Below are 17558 nucleotides of genomic sequence, written 5' to 3'. Positions count from 1 at the left end.
TGTAAATCAGTTTGTTTTCTCTGTATCAAGTATGTGCTTTGCAAATAATCTTTACCTGAGGGCAGAGTTGAATATCAAGTGCACTTTGTCATCTCTCTACCTTCAGTGATGAACATTATGCTGAACATGGCACTGAATCATAGTTGATACAGTTGTTTCCACAGGCCTATGGGTTTTGGCTAACAATTTTGATACTGCTATACATGTGTGCTGAAACTGAACAATTAAATGGATGGCAGATGGTAGGAGCCAAGTTTTTCACTGTTACAGTTGGTGTTTATAGATAATAATAGGAGGAAGCTCACTAATAAGAGGAAGAGGCTAAAAGGATCCACATGTTAAAGGAAATTCTGGTAGGAACAAACATACCTAAAAAGCACCATATACTGATCTCTAACATCATTCTTTAGTAAAAGAAACCGGGGATCCATGGAAAAAGGGTTTATTCTAGGACAGAAACAAAAAATACACAAGATGATCCTGGAGCATCTTGTGGTGTCAGAAAATAAGAAGGTGCTCAACACACAGACACACACAGACACACAGACACACACAGACACGCACAAATGATAGGGATATTTTAAATGGAATACAGAGCCACTGGAAGAGTTCCTGATAGCCAAAATTGAAATAATTTGAGCAACCAAAGAAAGTAGTATTGGCTTATTTTCTAAAAGTATATTGTAAACATCCATGAGTCTATACTTACAGAAATAAGTAAATTAATTAATACATAAAGGATTCTGGACAAATTTCCTATGCAAGAGCATTTCAAATAATTTATGCAGCTATTCATTCCTCAAGGAGAAGAAAGAGAACTCCCCACTCTGAGTGCATAATGTACATAATAACTTTGTTTCAAAAAGCGTAAGACTGAAAGGGAGGAAAAAAGAGCAATCTTAGAAACATCATCTCAGCCAGGTCACCAAGGTCAACATTAACAGTGATAAGTCACGCTGATAGTGTACACCTGATGTGATGTGATGATAATAGAACATTCCTGCTGTGGTCTGCCTCCCCAGAACACAGACTCCCTGTCGAATCATGAGAAATATATTAGACAAATCTTAATTAAGGAACATTCTAAAGAAAATAAGACCATAAATCCTCAAAACTATAAAAGTCATCAAAAACAAGGAAGATCTGGTCACAGGTATAGGAGCCTAAGGAAACATGCTGACTAAATATAATAGAGTATTCTGGGATAAGATCCCAGAAAAGGAAAAGATAACAAGTAAAAACTAAAGAAACCTGAGTAAAATAAGGAGATTATTTAATAATAACATATTATTAATTATAAAAGTTTATTATTATAAAAAATGTACCATACTAATGTACAAAATTAAGATGTTATTAATTGTAGCAATTGGGTGTGCAGTGCTTGAGGAAGTGTGTACTCTCTTCAAATTTTTTCTGTAAACTGATTAATAGGCTAAACTTACTTTATTAAAAATAGATATACAATACAAACATCAAATAGTGTACTGTTGTAGGAATTTGTGTTTTGTGAAGAAAGAGGTTTTCAAAACAGGCTTCATAACATGGCACACTGACATGAATTAATAAAAAAAAATAATCAGAGGTCCAGCGTTTGAATCTTATTTACCCATTTAGAACTTTTCAACTGTTATTTGTAAATGGTCTTTTTTTCTCTCTTTTGAGCTATTTTATCTAATAATCCATCAACTATCTTTGACATTTATTTATTTGTTTGTTTTTAAAGATTTATTTATTTTAGAAAGAAAGAGAGAGACTGTGAGAGCAGAGGAAGGGGAAAGAGTCTCAAGCAGACTCATCACTGAGTACACAGCCAGGTATGGGGCTTGACCTCACAACCCTGAGATCTTGACCTGAGCTGAAAGCAACGGTCATTCGCTTGACCAACTAAGCTATCCATTGCCCTGAAATTTATTTTTAATATTATACTTAGTCAACAGACCCTGTGTAGTCACATCAAAGTCCAATAATGCATTCTTAAATCCAAGTTCAAATCTGCCAGTATCTAGCTCTTGGTTACTCTTGGTACTTGGGCAATTAACTTCTTTGGATTTCACATGTTTAGTCTTTTAAGAAAATGTGCTACTGGCTGAAGCCCTTAACATTAGTTTATGTTTTACTTAGTTATCAGTTCTTTTTAAAATAATATCCCACAGTAAAAAATGTCAAATACTGGGGGATCCCTGGGTGGCTCACAGTTTGGCGCCTGCCTTTGGCCTAGGGTGTGATCCTGGAGTCCCGGGATCGAGTCCCCTGTCGGGCTCCCTGCATGGAGCCTGCTTCTCCCTCTACCTGTGTCTCTGCCTCTCTCTCTCTCTCTCTCTCTCTCTCTCTCTCTCTATCATGAATAAAATAAAATAAAATAAATCTTTTAAAAAAAGTCACATACCAAAATGTCATGTCAATAAAGTTGTATTATTAAGACAACCAGATATCTTTCAAGAGTCAGCTATAAAGTCAACTTCAGGGTTTTTTTAAAATATATTTTTTTCCCATGCAACTAAGGGTTAATTGTCCCTTCTATTTGCAAACCACAGCACATTACACACATAACATTTCGTTTGCCATGTTATGATTATTTCTTTCCTTCTCTCTCTCCCCTACTAGAATATATACCAAAATTGAGAATGTTTATGAAACATAAAGATATATTTTTATTTATTTATTTTTAAAGATTTTATTTCTTTATTTGACAGAGAGAGAAAGAGAGCATGTTCACAAGCAGGGAGGACAGCAGGCAGAGAGAGAATCAGGATCCCCACTGAGCAGAGAGCCTGACATGGGGCTCAATCCCAGGACCCCCGGGGTCATGACCTGAACTGAAGGTAGACGCTTAACTGACTGAGCCACCCAGGGACCCCTAAAAATATATTTTTAAAGGCAGTTTTCAATCAGAGGAAAGACTAGACAAAGCAAGCTAACTAACCTATGCAAGATCATGTTTTCATTAAAATCTCCAGGGGAAATGTTTATCCCCATGTATCTTGGAGTTTATTAAGGATATATTTATAATTGATCAGAATATGGCATAAAAAGAGACAGCCATAAAGAAATAGAGCCAAAGAAGAGAGAAAAAATAGTAACATTAGAAGACAAATTATTGCACTAGAACTTAAGGAAAAGATGGGGCACCTGGGTGGCTCACTCGGTTAAGCATCTGCCTTTGGCACAGGTCATGATCCCTGGGTCCCAGGATTGATCTGCAAGTTGGCTCTCTGTTCAGCAGGAAGCCTGCTTTTCCCTCTCTCTCCACTCTCCCTACTTGGGCATGCTCTCTCTCTCTCTCTCTCTCTCTGTCAAATAAATAAATAGAATCTTTAATAAACAAAAAAATAACTTAAGGAGAAGAACAGAGGAACTAACCAAATCCAACAAAAAGTATGTATTCTTGAAAGAAGAAAATACTAGACTCCTGCTTAGCCTAGACCATGTAGCCTTTGTCTCCAGTATTTCAGAGGCTGATAAGGGATAAATAAGTCTATAAGATATAAACACCATCCAGCTAAGTATATGCTTTGATTATATGCCTGTGTAAGTGAGATATGTATAAAGGTCAATAGATTAAATATGTAGTTTAATCAGCAAATTATGTAAATTAGCACAAATAAAATACACTCTACAATTTATGATCAGTAAAGCATGCAATTCCATTAGCCAAAAGTAGGTACATTTAAGTGAGTTAAATATGCTCTTAAAAAAATATGCTCTTAAATCAGCATGATTTAAAAAAAAAGAGGAAAACTATAAAACTTCAGATGTGGAATCTGCTCAAATCTGGAAGGTATTGGCACACTGGCTTCCAATCGTGGAGAAACTGTTTTATGGGACTAGTCCTCACTTGGATAGCAGCTAGAAACTGAAAATATTTGAAAGGAAAACACAGAAACAAAAAAAAAACTACTTACAGGTAATGGAAAGGAACCCAAATCAGTAGAAACTGGCACAAATGAAGGCACTGGGTGAGTTTGCTTTTTTAAAATTGTATTTTCTTTTTTATGGCTTTTCCCTGACCAAAGGTGCCCACTGACACAAGGAGCACTAAAATTTAGGAAGAAACCTACAGTCTTACTGTCTTGAACCAGGGCACAGAGTTCAGGACTCCCACAGCCTCTAGACAGTGAAGGGGAAAAACTGCAAAGAACTGAGCCAAGAAGGGAAGTTGGATATCTGTGTAAAGATGGGAAAGAAACTGTGTATAGACCCAAATATCTGGCAGAATCTGGACCCTCCTGTGTGGGTGGAAGACATCAAGCAGGCCAGTGACAGGTGTAAGAATTATACAAAGATTTCAGTTGCTAGCAATTGAAAGACAGGGTTTGGAGTTGGAATTCAGACTATCTCTATTCTCTCATTCTTATTTTGCCCACATTTCTAATTTATTTAAACCATACAACAGTAATTTTACCCAGCACTTAGTTTACTCTTGTATATGTTTAACACTTATGTGTCTCTATATATATTTCTATCCCTATTCAGAAAAGACCAGAAATAACTACTTATAAATAGATATGAGAATCTGCATAAAACAAAAATATGCTAATGCGTTGACTCGCCAGGTGGCAGAGGGTAAAAAAAAATGTTTTCAATTTTTATGTCTAGTACTATAATGCTTCCCAGTGCTAAACTTTTATTAAACAGTTGTTTTCCTAAAAACTTTGCCTGTGTGTTAACAAAAATAATACCCAAATCTTCAGAAACCAAAAATTAAATTACAGCAGAAAAATTGTTAAGTTTGTATCTAATTCAATAAACCATACAGAAGTACAACAAAACTATTTTTGTTATCTAGGTCTGTATTGACACATGTGCAAAAGTCAAAGGGATTCTGGGTCATGAACAACCTGACAAAAAACACATATCTGAACACACAGGAAAAGTTGTCCATAATGAAAAAGATGTCAAAGAGTTGGTTACTCCCTAGCACTGCCTATGATAATAAAAGGAGCAAGGGTGCAAGTGGCCCAGTCGGTTGGGTGTCTGACTCTTGGTTTCCACTTAGGTAGTGGTCTCAGGTACTGGTCTCAGGTTAGGGTTGGAGCCCTGTGACCAGCTCCAAGCTCATAACTGAGTCTGCTTGAGACTCCCTCCCCCCCCTCCCTCTGCCCCTCCCCACCCTGCTCTCTCTCCCTCTCTCTCTCAAATAAATAAAATCATAAATAAATAAATAAATAAATAAATAAATAAAATAAAGCAAAAACTGATAAGTTATTTTGTATAGATAATAAATAGGAGTCACAGTTTCTTCTCTTGACATTTTCTTCTTGAATACATACAGAAAAGATAACATGTATTCATTTGTTAATGCTTTGTTATATTGCATCCTTAAACAATAGTAGTGTTCTTAAAGAAAAATAGTCTATTTTAAAGACTTTCTAGTCTCAATTATAGATTTTAATATATATATTTATATTTAATATAAATATAAATATTATAAATATAATAGATTTTATTAAGCCAGTACCAGTGGTTCTCGACCAAGTGTAATTTTGCAGATATTTTTGGTTGTCACAACTGGGGGGAGGGGGCTGCTGGCATCTAGTGGGTAGTGCCAAATAGGTGCAGATCCCTGACCCTGAACAAAATATTTGGTCTAAAACGTCTATAATGCCTTGGCTAGGAAAGTTTAGAACCCACAATTTACAGTCCTAGTATTTTGCTTCTTTATTTTTTTATTTTTTATTTTTCATTGGAGTTCAATTTGCCAACATATAGCATAACACCCAGTGCTCATCCCATCAAGTGCCCCCCTCAGTGCCAGTCACTCAGTCACCTCCACCCCCGCCCATCTCCCTTTCTACCACTGCTTGTTCGTTTCCCAGAGTTAGGAGTCTCTTATGTTCTGTCTCCCTATTTGATATTTCCCACTCATTTTTTCTCCTTTCCCCTTTATTCCCTTCCACTATTTTTTATATTCCCCAAATGAGACCATATGTTTGTCCTTCTCCGATTGACTTATTTCACTCAGCATAATACCCTCCAGTTCCATCCACATCGAAGCAAATGGTGTGTCCTTGTCGTTTCTAATGGTGAGTAATATTCCATTGTTAGCATTTTGCTTCTGACAGTGTTTTGTGATATAAAAAAAGAACATGCTCTATTGATACAGTAACCATCTGTGTCTCTGAAGACAGACTGACTGACCACAACTTGTCACACTTTGGAGAAAGGACCTCTGTGTTATAAGCTCCATTTTCCTTCCCTATAAAACAGGAACTCAGAGCAGAACCTCTCTCATAGTTTGAGGTAAGAAAATTCTACCTGAAATGGGTTGTAAGTATTGACTGTGTGCTGCCATGGGCCCAGCATTTATATTGAATTGGAAATCTATGTGAACATCCCATGGTTTTGATTCTTATCATAAATTTTTTTAACAACTGTCTTCGGGACATTTTATTTAAATAAATCTTTCTGATCATGATCTAATTAAATATGCTTCAAACTCCTAGCCATTCAAAATATTCAATTATTACAGTTTCAGTTTGGGATGTGTGGATATAGAATCCACCACTTACCTACCTGCAGTTACATGGTAGCTATTCAAAAATAGATTGAACGTTTGCCTCGGGCTAGAAATGCCATGCAATAGTGCTTTTGGATCAACATCCTGCATATAACTTTGAGTACTGTCTCTGTAATAAGATGTTCTTATGAAATGGCAAGGAAACAGTAACAGGAGATCTAAATGAGAATACTGACAGTGGCATGTCAAGAACATTTGGTCCTTAAAGAAAGGAAGGCTCAGGTATTCTGGGTGTCTCTGGAAGACAGTGAGACAAGCAGTGGCACACTGGGACCCATTATGTCCAAGAAAATCATATTGGAGAGCAATTTCTGTAGGCAATTTGTGGGTAGGGTTATCTAGTCCAGGAATAGGATTTGCAAAATCCTATCAATATCAATTTGAGAAGAACTATAATTAGCCATTCAACTAGAGTTGAATTGATGTACAAAAAAAAATACTTTTATAGTGTAGAAAGTCAAAAACAAGCAAAATATGAGGTTATGAAAATTGTCTGCCTATTAAGATATTTCTAGTTATTTTTGACAAGTTTCCTTGACACTGCACTTGGCATTGCATGTAAATCAAGGTTAACACTGAATCTTCACAATTCATATCTTAAAACAATTAGTTGGCTTCAAAGCATTACTGATATGGAATAAGAATGTTGTTTGATTCAATATTGATTAATAAGACATGTTCTAACCTATTTTACGATCCAGCTACAAGCTATATATATGCCATATACAGGTTCCTTTTCCTTTTCTTCTTTTTAAAATCTGTTATGGGGTCTTTTAGTCAGATTTTGATTCTGGGCTCTTCAAATTTCCTTGACCTGAGACAGTGAAGAAGTCACTGTCAGTGACCAGGAGCATGTTTGTCAGAGATTCAATTGCTTTATATATAAAATGTGGATAACCTAATCTGTGTTTAACCTCACATGATAGGTAGTAAATTAAAATATTTAGAAGAACTTTATAAATATAAAATATATATGACTGTTAGGTGGTCATAAAACTCGGGCACATAATAATGCCATTGTCACTATATGCCCTAATAGTGAAGGCTCAACTTCAGACAAGCACCTCATAAAGAAAATCATATCAAGTTCATATAGGGAAAAGCAATTGTTTTTGCTATTACCGCTCTTTAAAGGAGAAATAATTATAGTGTTCAAGTAAAACATCCAAGATCACAAAATTAATATGGCAGGTTCTAAACACAATCTGCCAGTCTCCCTATCTGTGATGTCTAATTCCATAATATGATAATGAACTTGAATACTAGATCGATAAATATGTACAATAAATATTTTGTTGAATATGGATTGTAGAGATCAGTAGTTTTCAACTTCCAATTACAGTATCCAAGTAAAACACTGGGGCAGTAATGATTGCTATTTTCCAAGTATCCCTAATTTTCCTTCTTCTGGACACATACAAAAATTGCATTTCCTGACCTTAGTGGTTGAATGGAATCATGTCCAAGTAGTTGTGAAAATCAGACTGTCATTTCCAAGCTACAGTATTTTAAGTGCCATTGTAGTGGCATTGCAAGACTCCTACACTTGCTCTCTTTTCCTTGCATACAAGACTGACAACATTCAATATGGTAATTTCTTCATTAGCCTATGTGTCATAGGGACTGCAATGGAACAGAAACTTCTCTAGACCTTATCAGGCATTTAGTAGGAGTTAGAAAAAAAATCTATGTTATTATAAGCAGCTAATATTTTTAATTTTTTTCTGTAGCCTATTTTGCTGATTACAAACACACTCCATGTACATATCCGATTCCACACAACTTTTAAAAGTACCAGCTAAAATCCCACCACTTTCTTTCCGGTTCAAAACAAATATCCAGTGTGGGAAATATCAGAAAGGGACACAGAACATAAAGACTCCTAACTCTGGGAAACGAACTAGGGGTGGTGGAGGGGGAGGAGGGCGGAGGGTGGGGGTGAATGGGTGACGGGCACTGAGGGGGACACTTGACGGGATGAGCACTGGGTGTTATTCTGTATGTTGGTAAATTGAACACCGATAAAAATTAATTTATTAAAAAAATATCTGAATCCATGCAAGGAAGAGGAACATTCCAACAGAGGAAATCCAGACTCTAATCTCATTTTTCTTTTTATACATAGATTATTCAAAATCATTGTTCTTTAATAAGACCAACATAATGTGACAAACTTCAAAGCTGAATAGGATAGACCAAGATATTGCAGTTGAGAAAAGTTGATATAAATAATACATTTCTATATGGAACTGGTACTTTGATTTTCAGCAACTCTTGTGTACAGAGAATACATATATTGCCATTATAAAAGAATCAAGCGATATATAACAATTCAAAGCAAAAATTAAAGTTCATCTTTCATTCCCTTTCCACTCATCTTCTTCCTTCCAGAACTCTTACACACATTACAGATGCTTACAATTAATTTTCTTTATATAAATACTGTCGTTCTACATGTGCCATTTTTGGAATTTGTTTTATCTCTTAAAAATATGCCTGAGAATTGTTCCATGTTATTATTTATAGGTCTCTATCATTCTGCTAAATCTTGTCACAGTTTTCCATAGTTTGTATGTACCAGATTTTATTTAACCACTGTCATATTGATGAGATTTAAGGGGCTTTTTTTTAACAATATAAACAAAGCAATGTTGCCTTGCACAACCTCTAAATAAATCTTTGTCTTTTTTATTCTGAGTTATTTTAACCTCGTGAACCTCATGAGTTTTCAGGTTTCGTTATGCCTTATCCTCTGAAACATTTTTTTGTATAACAGGGAATTTATACCTGAGTCGCTTGGAGATTTGCCATATGCCCTTAAAAACTCTAGACCTCTTGACTTTTTTTTTTTTTAACCCAGGTTGATTATTTTTAATTTCTTTTATGGTTATTGAATTATTCACATTTTCTTCTCCCTAGTTGAGACAAACTTAGCAAAATATACTTTTTCAGAGGGAGTGCCCATTTGTCTAGATTCTTAAAGTTGTTGTCATACAGTTGCACATCTAATTCTGTTATAATTTATTTAACTTCCTCTCTATCAGTAGTATATCCTGTTTGTCATTATAATTTTTCATCTTCTTCCTTGTCTTTTCATTTTTTTTTAAGTTAAGTATAGTTTGTGCACAGAACTTTGGGTTTTTATCGATGTTGTAATTCAACTGCTTTTAATTTATTTTGACCTTTGAACTGTGGCTGGATGCATTTAACTCAGAATGTTAAATACTTCTGACATCTTTGTTTCTGTAAATGTTCTTCATACATAAATGAAAACTTTACTCTCAGAGTAGCTTGGAATCACAATTTTTTTTTTTAACTTCACAATTTTTTAGCTACTGTGACATTAACTTTCTGGTGTTCAGTTTATCAGAGAAAAAAATATGTGCTGATATTATTTTTGTCCCTGTGTAGGGTCTTATTTTATTCTCCTTAAATTACATGTATTTTTCTCTTCATTTATAATGATGTGGTGCTTATTTAATTACTTTTACATGAAAGAGTAAAATCTTTTATTTTGCAAATTCAGGTTGTTTTCCAGCTCATGTACAATTTAATATTGATTTTGATCTGGATTATTTTCTCTGCTTCAATGTTCTAATTTTAACCAGGAAAGGATTTTGTTTTACTGGTTTAGAGTTCACATTTTTTTTTATCATCCATATATTTCTTACATTTACTAATCCATTTTAATTCCTTCTTGTGTTTTGCTTTCTTTCCCTTCTGAGAGAGTAACTCAGGTTAAACCATGATAACAAGTATTCGATTTTCCCTCTTATTGGGTCTACTCTTCACTATTGAAAACACAATTTTTCTATTTATCGACTTAATTTTCTTTGTACTTTATACTTTTCTGATTGAATTTTCTTTTCATTTCTGTCTGTCTCTCTGTTTTTCTAGTATTCATTCCTGGAACTCAACTTTCTTACTCCTATAGAGACTGTTAAATACTCTTGCCAATCTTCTATTCCATGTTCTATAGCAAATAAATTCCATAGGTCTATCTGTTTGAGACTTTAGTATAATGTATATTGTATACTAGGACATCTGACCACATTTCTTGCAATTACACAAAACACTAGAATCTATTATGATACAGCATTATAATATCAAAAGACTTTTAAAGTAATTATACAATCTAATTTTTCCCTGTTAAATATTTTTTGAAATAGCTCCCACTTTACCAAGACTGTAAAAGGCATTTATGGATAATGATATTTAATACTAATAATAGTGGAAATGTATTTTTTCATTTACAGACAGGGGAACTATGGTTCAGAAAAATTAAAGTGACTTGCTCAAGATATCTTAGCCAGTTTAAGGAAAAAAGTTCAGATTCACAAAACATAACTGTAAGTCCTTATTTTTTCTTTATAGCTTATGAAACTATTCAGTAAAAGTGATTTTATAGATTATTTTGATCAAAAATGGGTGAATAAAAGTTAAATATTTTCTTTGTTATTTCAAGACAATAGTATAGCATTTAATAACTATTCAAATTAGAATTTTAAATAAAAATTTTAAAAATGTTGTTCATTATTACTTTTATTATTATCTTTAGTTTTATATATTTGAATGTAAATATAAGGTGATAAATATTTTTCTTTGACAGGAATTCATGAGACTGAAAAAAATATTACAAGGAATAGTTTTAATATTTTTAAAAACAGCATTTTAATACTAATGGTGACTTAAAATTTTAAAATAAAATTTTCTTATTCAATGTAGAATAGCTTAAATTAAAACCACAAAAAACCAATTATGTATGAAGATTGTGTTCATAATCAAAGCTGTGCAAATTGCTTTATTTTTAGAATGTTTGAAGGATAAATGCTCAAAGTTATAAAGTGAGTTAAGTATTAAGTATAATTCTAAAATTGTAGTAAACCAAAATGCCTTTGACATGTTTACATACAAAACAAATGACATTTAAATATTTTAGTGTATAGTCTTTCTGGATTTATTTTTTCTCATCTCCAAAATAATAATTCTTACTTCATAATGTAGTATGACAATTAAGTTAGTGCTTAACAAATGTATGATATTATGAGTTTCAGTAAGACTACTAGAATACATATTTAAAAATTAACTATTAACTCATCAGTCAATAGCATTAAAAAGCTGTTAGACATAGGCAAGAACATGGTATGATAAATATATCAATAGAGCTAAGCATAGTGATGTGTTTATTTTTCCTGTTTTTATTTAAAAGTAAATCATACAATGAATAAGAATAAAGTTTTAGCTTTTAGAATATAGACTGATAGATTTTTTTGTTCTTACATATAGTACAAACAGGAGTAAATTACATCTTTAAGTTATTATACATTAAAATACTTGTACCTTAATGAAATGAAAATAATTAAAATCATTTATATATATAATAATTATTGATTTATTATATAACTAAAAACTATCTGAAGTCATGGTGAAAGGCAAAATAAAATCATAACCTTTACAACAATTAGTTATTAAGGACTTCAAAATATGTTGGTGAAACATGTTGACAATTTCGATATGATATGGACACATCTTTAAATGGCAGAACAGGTGCTTTAGATGACTTTTTCCTTGAATGACATATGACACTGTCAGGGAGAAAAGATGAAATCTGCTTCCAGAACCTAAGGGGCAAAACATTTTGCATGGAGTGAAAAAAATATGAAGTCATTTGAATGTATAACTGGTCAAGGTTAAATTTGAAAAGCCAATTCTCCAAAGAGCTAAACTTAGGTCAATCTAATTTTTTATGTATAAAGGTGATGAAAAAGTTATAAGATATCTTCAAATGACTTTAAGCCATTACAAAATCAAAACATTCCTCTACCCTTCCCAAGTAGTACATGTCCTGGAGATATATTACAAAGGCATCACTGAAGTGGACCATCTTGGAAAGCTGAACACAATTCTCCAGGATGGTTTCTATCTGGAAGAATATTAAATGATACCTTAATAGGCCAGGGAGGAATTAAAATCTCCCCGTGTTCGTAGAAGCTGTTCTATAAATGCCTCGTCTGCAACAGTTAGAGAACTTAAAATGTCTTGAATTTGAGTTACTGTTTGACTACCATTATTTGCTCTAGTGTTTGGTAATACATAGAAACTCTGTTAAGTCAATGTTCTTTAGGAGGTCTTGAAACTTACTCCTCGGCTTAAAATAAACATATTACCTAAAGAATCCTAGGCAGAACAAAAATCTATCTGTTGGTTTGCAAGTTCCTTAGGGGCCTCCCAGGTGTAATTTGAAATCAGCCCCTGTAGGTGGAGGGTACGTAGAGACAAGAAGGAGGTTGGTAGGTGACAGATTTATTAAGTAATAAAACCTACCTATCAGGTGTGCTAGGGTGGCCACCAGATGAGTAGGTCTCCTACTTGCCCACCGAATCTTAAAATTTTACACAGAGGCCTTAACTGGGTTCAGTCATGTATACCATGTAGATAGTCTCAAGGTCTCAAGTGATGTGATATCGTACCATTATCTTAAGGCTACATCCTTGGAGTAGCCTCTGGGAGCAGGGAAGGCAAGCAAAATGCATTTTCTAGGATGGGGAGAAGATAAGGGACTTCCAATTGCTGGGGTTCAGCTCATGGGTGAACCTATGGTCAACCTGTCTCGATGAACTCCCCAACACTATCTTATTTTACTATCAGGTTTTATTGCGAGAAGGGAAGCCAATTGATTATTTTGAACATAATATATACCTTAGTGCATATATCTGTTATCTATGGCTGCATAATAAATCATACCCAAACTCAGTTACTCTAATTGACAGTGACTATTCTTTATGATTCTGTGAGCTGAATCTAGAGCCTAGGTTGGCTGATTTTCTACTCCATATTGCATAGGGTGAGACTACTTCTTTGATTGAATCAGCTAGATTCCCACGTGAGGCTGGAATGTCCACCTTGCTCCATATGGCCTCTAGCAGTTTAGGCTGGACTTGGATTTTTCTTACTGCATAATGCCTAGCCTCCAAGATGGAGGGGCAGAAGCCTTAAATAGTTCTCTTAAAGCAAATTGTTCTCTTAAAGCTTGAACTCAGCTATCCCAAAACATCATTTTAGTTTTATTTTATTGAACATAAGGCTGGCTCAGACTCTGCCACTTGATGTAAGTGATGACATGCATGTACAGAATTGGGAGGAATTATAGGTTACTCTGTTACAAGACTTCCTAGTACAGTGAACAGGTGCAAAAACAGAGAAGGAAGTTGCTATCTTAGGCTTAGTTATTTTGTTCAATTTTCAGATTATTTTTCCTTTGAAGGACTGACATGAAACATGAGGAAAACAAAATATAATTAAGATTACTTTTATTTTTGAAATAACCTTACTAATTATTCTGATTTCAAAATAATACTATCTAATGGAAAAATCTAATTAAAAAATGAAAAAGTATAAAGAAATTTATCTGTAGTTCCATAATCTAATGGTAATCACTGTTAAGTAGCATTTTATTAAATGCCACTTTAGAAATGGTAGTTACATTATTTTCAATTATAGAATTATAATATGATTAAAATTAAGTATAAGGATATATAATATAATTAAATTTTTCTACTTTGCTGCTTTTAATTGTAATCATATTTAAGAATTCCACTTTGTTACATAAGCATCCATAGAAAAGAAATAAAAATATACTATTATGTATGATGAGGAAATTATCATCTTTATAAAAACTTTAGAGCAAGTTTTATGCTTTTTCCCTTAAAAATCTTATCAGTTGGACCATGATGGTATTCCATTTTTTTATTTTTAAATATCTAATTATTAATATTATCATTATTATTTTTTAGAAAGGGTCAGAGGGAGAGGGAGAGAGAGAATCACAACAGAATTTTCTCTTTCAATTTTAACTTTATGCTTTTTGGCTTGAGCAGCTAGAAGAATTGATTTGCCCTTTATTCAGATAGGGAAGATTAAAAAAATATATGTATATTATTTAAGATTATATATATGTGTATATATATATATATATATATGAGAGAGAGAGAGAGAGTTATTCATTCAGCAGTTATTTGTTGAGCATTTGCTATGGGCTAAACTTTTTTGTAGGCTCAATTTTGGTAACACTTAATTGTCTCTTAGACATCCAAGTAGATTTCATGTAAAAGGCCTTGGTTTAAAATAGAAATTTGTAAATCATCATCATATACATGTATTGAAATCTGGTTGGATGTGATCCACTTAAAGGCTAAATATGAATATTGAAATATGATCATTATATTTAACAATATAGAGGTATTGAGATGATACGAGTAGTATTTTTAAGATTTTATTTATTTATTTGAGAGAGAGAGATAATAAGTGAGCACACAAGTGGGTGGACGGGCAGAGGGAGAGGAGAAACAGACTCCCTGTTGAAAAAGGAGCTTAATAGGGGCTTGATCCAGGACCATGGGATCATGCCCTGAGCTGAAGATGGCTGCTTAACTGACTGAGCCACCTAGATGCTCCAATAAGAGTAGTTTTGCTGTGGAAATGGAAATGAAAGGCGCGTGAGTGGCTCAGTTGGTTAAGCATCTGACTCTTGGATTTGGCTCAGGTCCTGATTGCATGGTTCCTGAGATTGAGCCCTATATTGGGCTCCCTGCTCAGTGGGAGACTGCTTGGACCTTCTCTCCCTCTGCCCCTTTGCCTGTGATCTCTCTCTGAAATAAATAAATCTTTTTAAAGAAAAAATATGGGGGCACCTTGATGACTCACTTAAGCATCTGCCTTCTGCTCAAATCATGGTCTAGGGGTCCTGAGATTGTGCCTTACATGGGCTCCCTGCTCAGTGGGAGTCTGCTTCTGTGTCCTTCCCCTTCACTCACACACACTCTCTCATATGCTCTCATATGCTCTCTCTCAAATAAATAAATAAATAAATAAATAAATAAATAAATAAAATCTTTAAAAAATAAATTTAAAACGTTTTAAATTAAACAATTTTAAAAAATGGAAGTGAAAAATTTACTTAGACAAAAAAAATAATGTAAGGTGAGAAATGAGATAATGCATATGTAGATAGCCATTTCAATAAGATGAGAAATGAGACAGCATCTATAGATAACCATTTCAATAAAACTCTTTCAAGGAAGGAAAGTATACTAGGAAGCATATCCTTCAACTCAACAATTTTATCTGATGATTTTATTATAATTCTAGATAGGAATATATATATATATATCAGAGAGAGAAACACATTTCTCAGTGACTGAGCTTATAGTATCTGAGAACAAAGCAAAGATTAGTGAAGTCCCTCAGGATGCAGCTGAGTATCACCTAGGAAAAGGATCTGAAAAAAAATAATGACTCAACGTAAGCTCCATCCACTTGAGAACCATTCTTTTCTCAGCTTCAGCAAGCTAATTTTAATCATAGGTCAATGTTACGTTAGTACTATGACCTCATTTCTTGACAGTAGAAGAAAAAAGTTACTTTGATTAAAAGCCAGCATATAATTTATTTTGCAATATGAAACCTAAACCAGACAACAAGAGTTTTTCTAGTGAATAAATTTTCTTTTCCACTATTATGTAATCCTTGCCTAACATAACATTTCCCAAAGGTGAGTGAACTTGACATATTTTAAATTATAAACAAATAAAAGAACATCACCAGTAGACTAAGAACAAATGAAATTTGGATTGAAGTAGACAGGGAAAATGATATCAGACTTGAATTAACAATTGTAAAAAATTACTGATATTTGTTTTATCTGTGTTTTTAAAGAGTTGAATTCAAAAAACAAAATTCAAAACAAAATATTAGCTTATGATATGGATGTATCATAAACATGTGCTGAAATTCTAAGACGTAATATAACGTATACTATAGCATGATGTTTGAAAAGGCATTCTCCTAATGGTTGAACAAGCTTACTTAAGACCATATGAAGGAATATGGGAATACAGGATAGGAGAGTGACCGGACGGATGTGGTCTTGAAAAGGGCTTCCAGTCTCATGGCAGTTTATTAAGTTTCCATTTCAGTCACTGTTAAATAAATATTCTCATGGCTAAATAAAATTTAAAATAATTCGAAGTAATGAAGAAACAGGTACTGCATGTAAGCTATAGAGAGACACACAGTGTAGTTTTAAAAATTGCAGAGGAAGCATCTAGATAAAAGTCACTACCGTGGGAACAATCTTCTTCCTATACGGCTGGAGCATAGTGATTGTGGGATTGGGGATTATGAGATGAAGGTTGTGAGATAATGAAGGGCCAAATGATGAGAACACTGTTTATTCTAACCTTACTGGTTGGGAGGTCTGAGGTCTGAGGGGTGGATTTGAACATGGGGAATAACATGATCTCGTTGACAGTTCAGAGAGCAGTCCAGCCCCTACAGAGAGTACAGGCAATTGACACAAACGAGCACAAAGATTAGTTAGGAGGCTATTTTGTCTCTCAACGGAGAGATAGCAATGGTTTGGATCAATGCTGTCAAGTTTCATTAAGATCGTGGAGTGAATGCCCCCTCCATATTAAGGCAGGACTCTCAGGAAAAAATGGCACTACTCAGGAAAAACGATGCCAAGACAAAGGAGAAAACCCTTTAAAAAGCAAAAGGAAGTTAAAACCTGGCTACATATATTAGAGAAGTGAAGACTGAAGAAATGATAGAAATATAAAATAGAGAAATCAGGTTTTATTTCCCCTGTGAATTCTCAAGGGAGGGGCAGAGTAGAATATTCACTTGGACATCAGGGGATACTGTGTTCTCTGGACACAAGACTATGATGCTTCCTCATTGGCAGTTTTCCTCTGGAGAAAGTGGAGGGGTTACACAACTCAGGAGCACAACTTTGTTCAAACCAAGGATAGTGAGCTATTGGTAGGTTATCAGCAGCATTATAAAAATAGAGTAAAACAAAACCATACAAAATAAAACTGCAAAGTCTTCATTGTGTTTTGAATACATGAGGCTATGAGGTTTGAACACATATCTGGTAATATCTAGCTACATGTAAAAGACGATTTTCCTTCCCCTTGACTACATTCAATATTCTTCTGCTCATCCAGCTCCAACATTATCTTTGAACAGCAACAAAAGC

This window comes from Nyctereutes procyonoides, unplaced genomic scaffold, assembly GCF_905146905.1.
Source record: "Nyctereutes procyonoides isolate TBG_1078 unplaced genomic scaffold, NYPRO_anot_genome, whole genome shotgun sequence".
Lineage (NCBI taxonomy): Eukaryota > Metazoa > Chordata > Mammalia > Carnivora > Canidae > Nyctereutes > Nyctereutes procyonoides.
Note: the sequence above shows the minus strand (reverse complement) of the source record.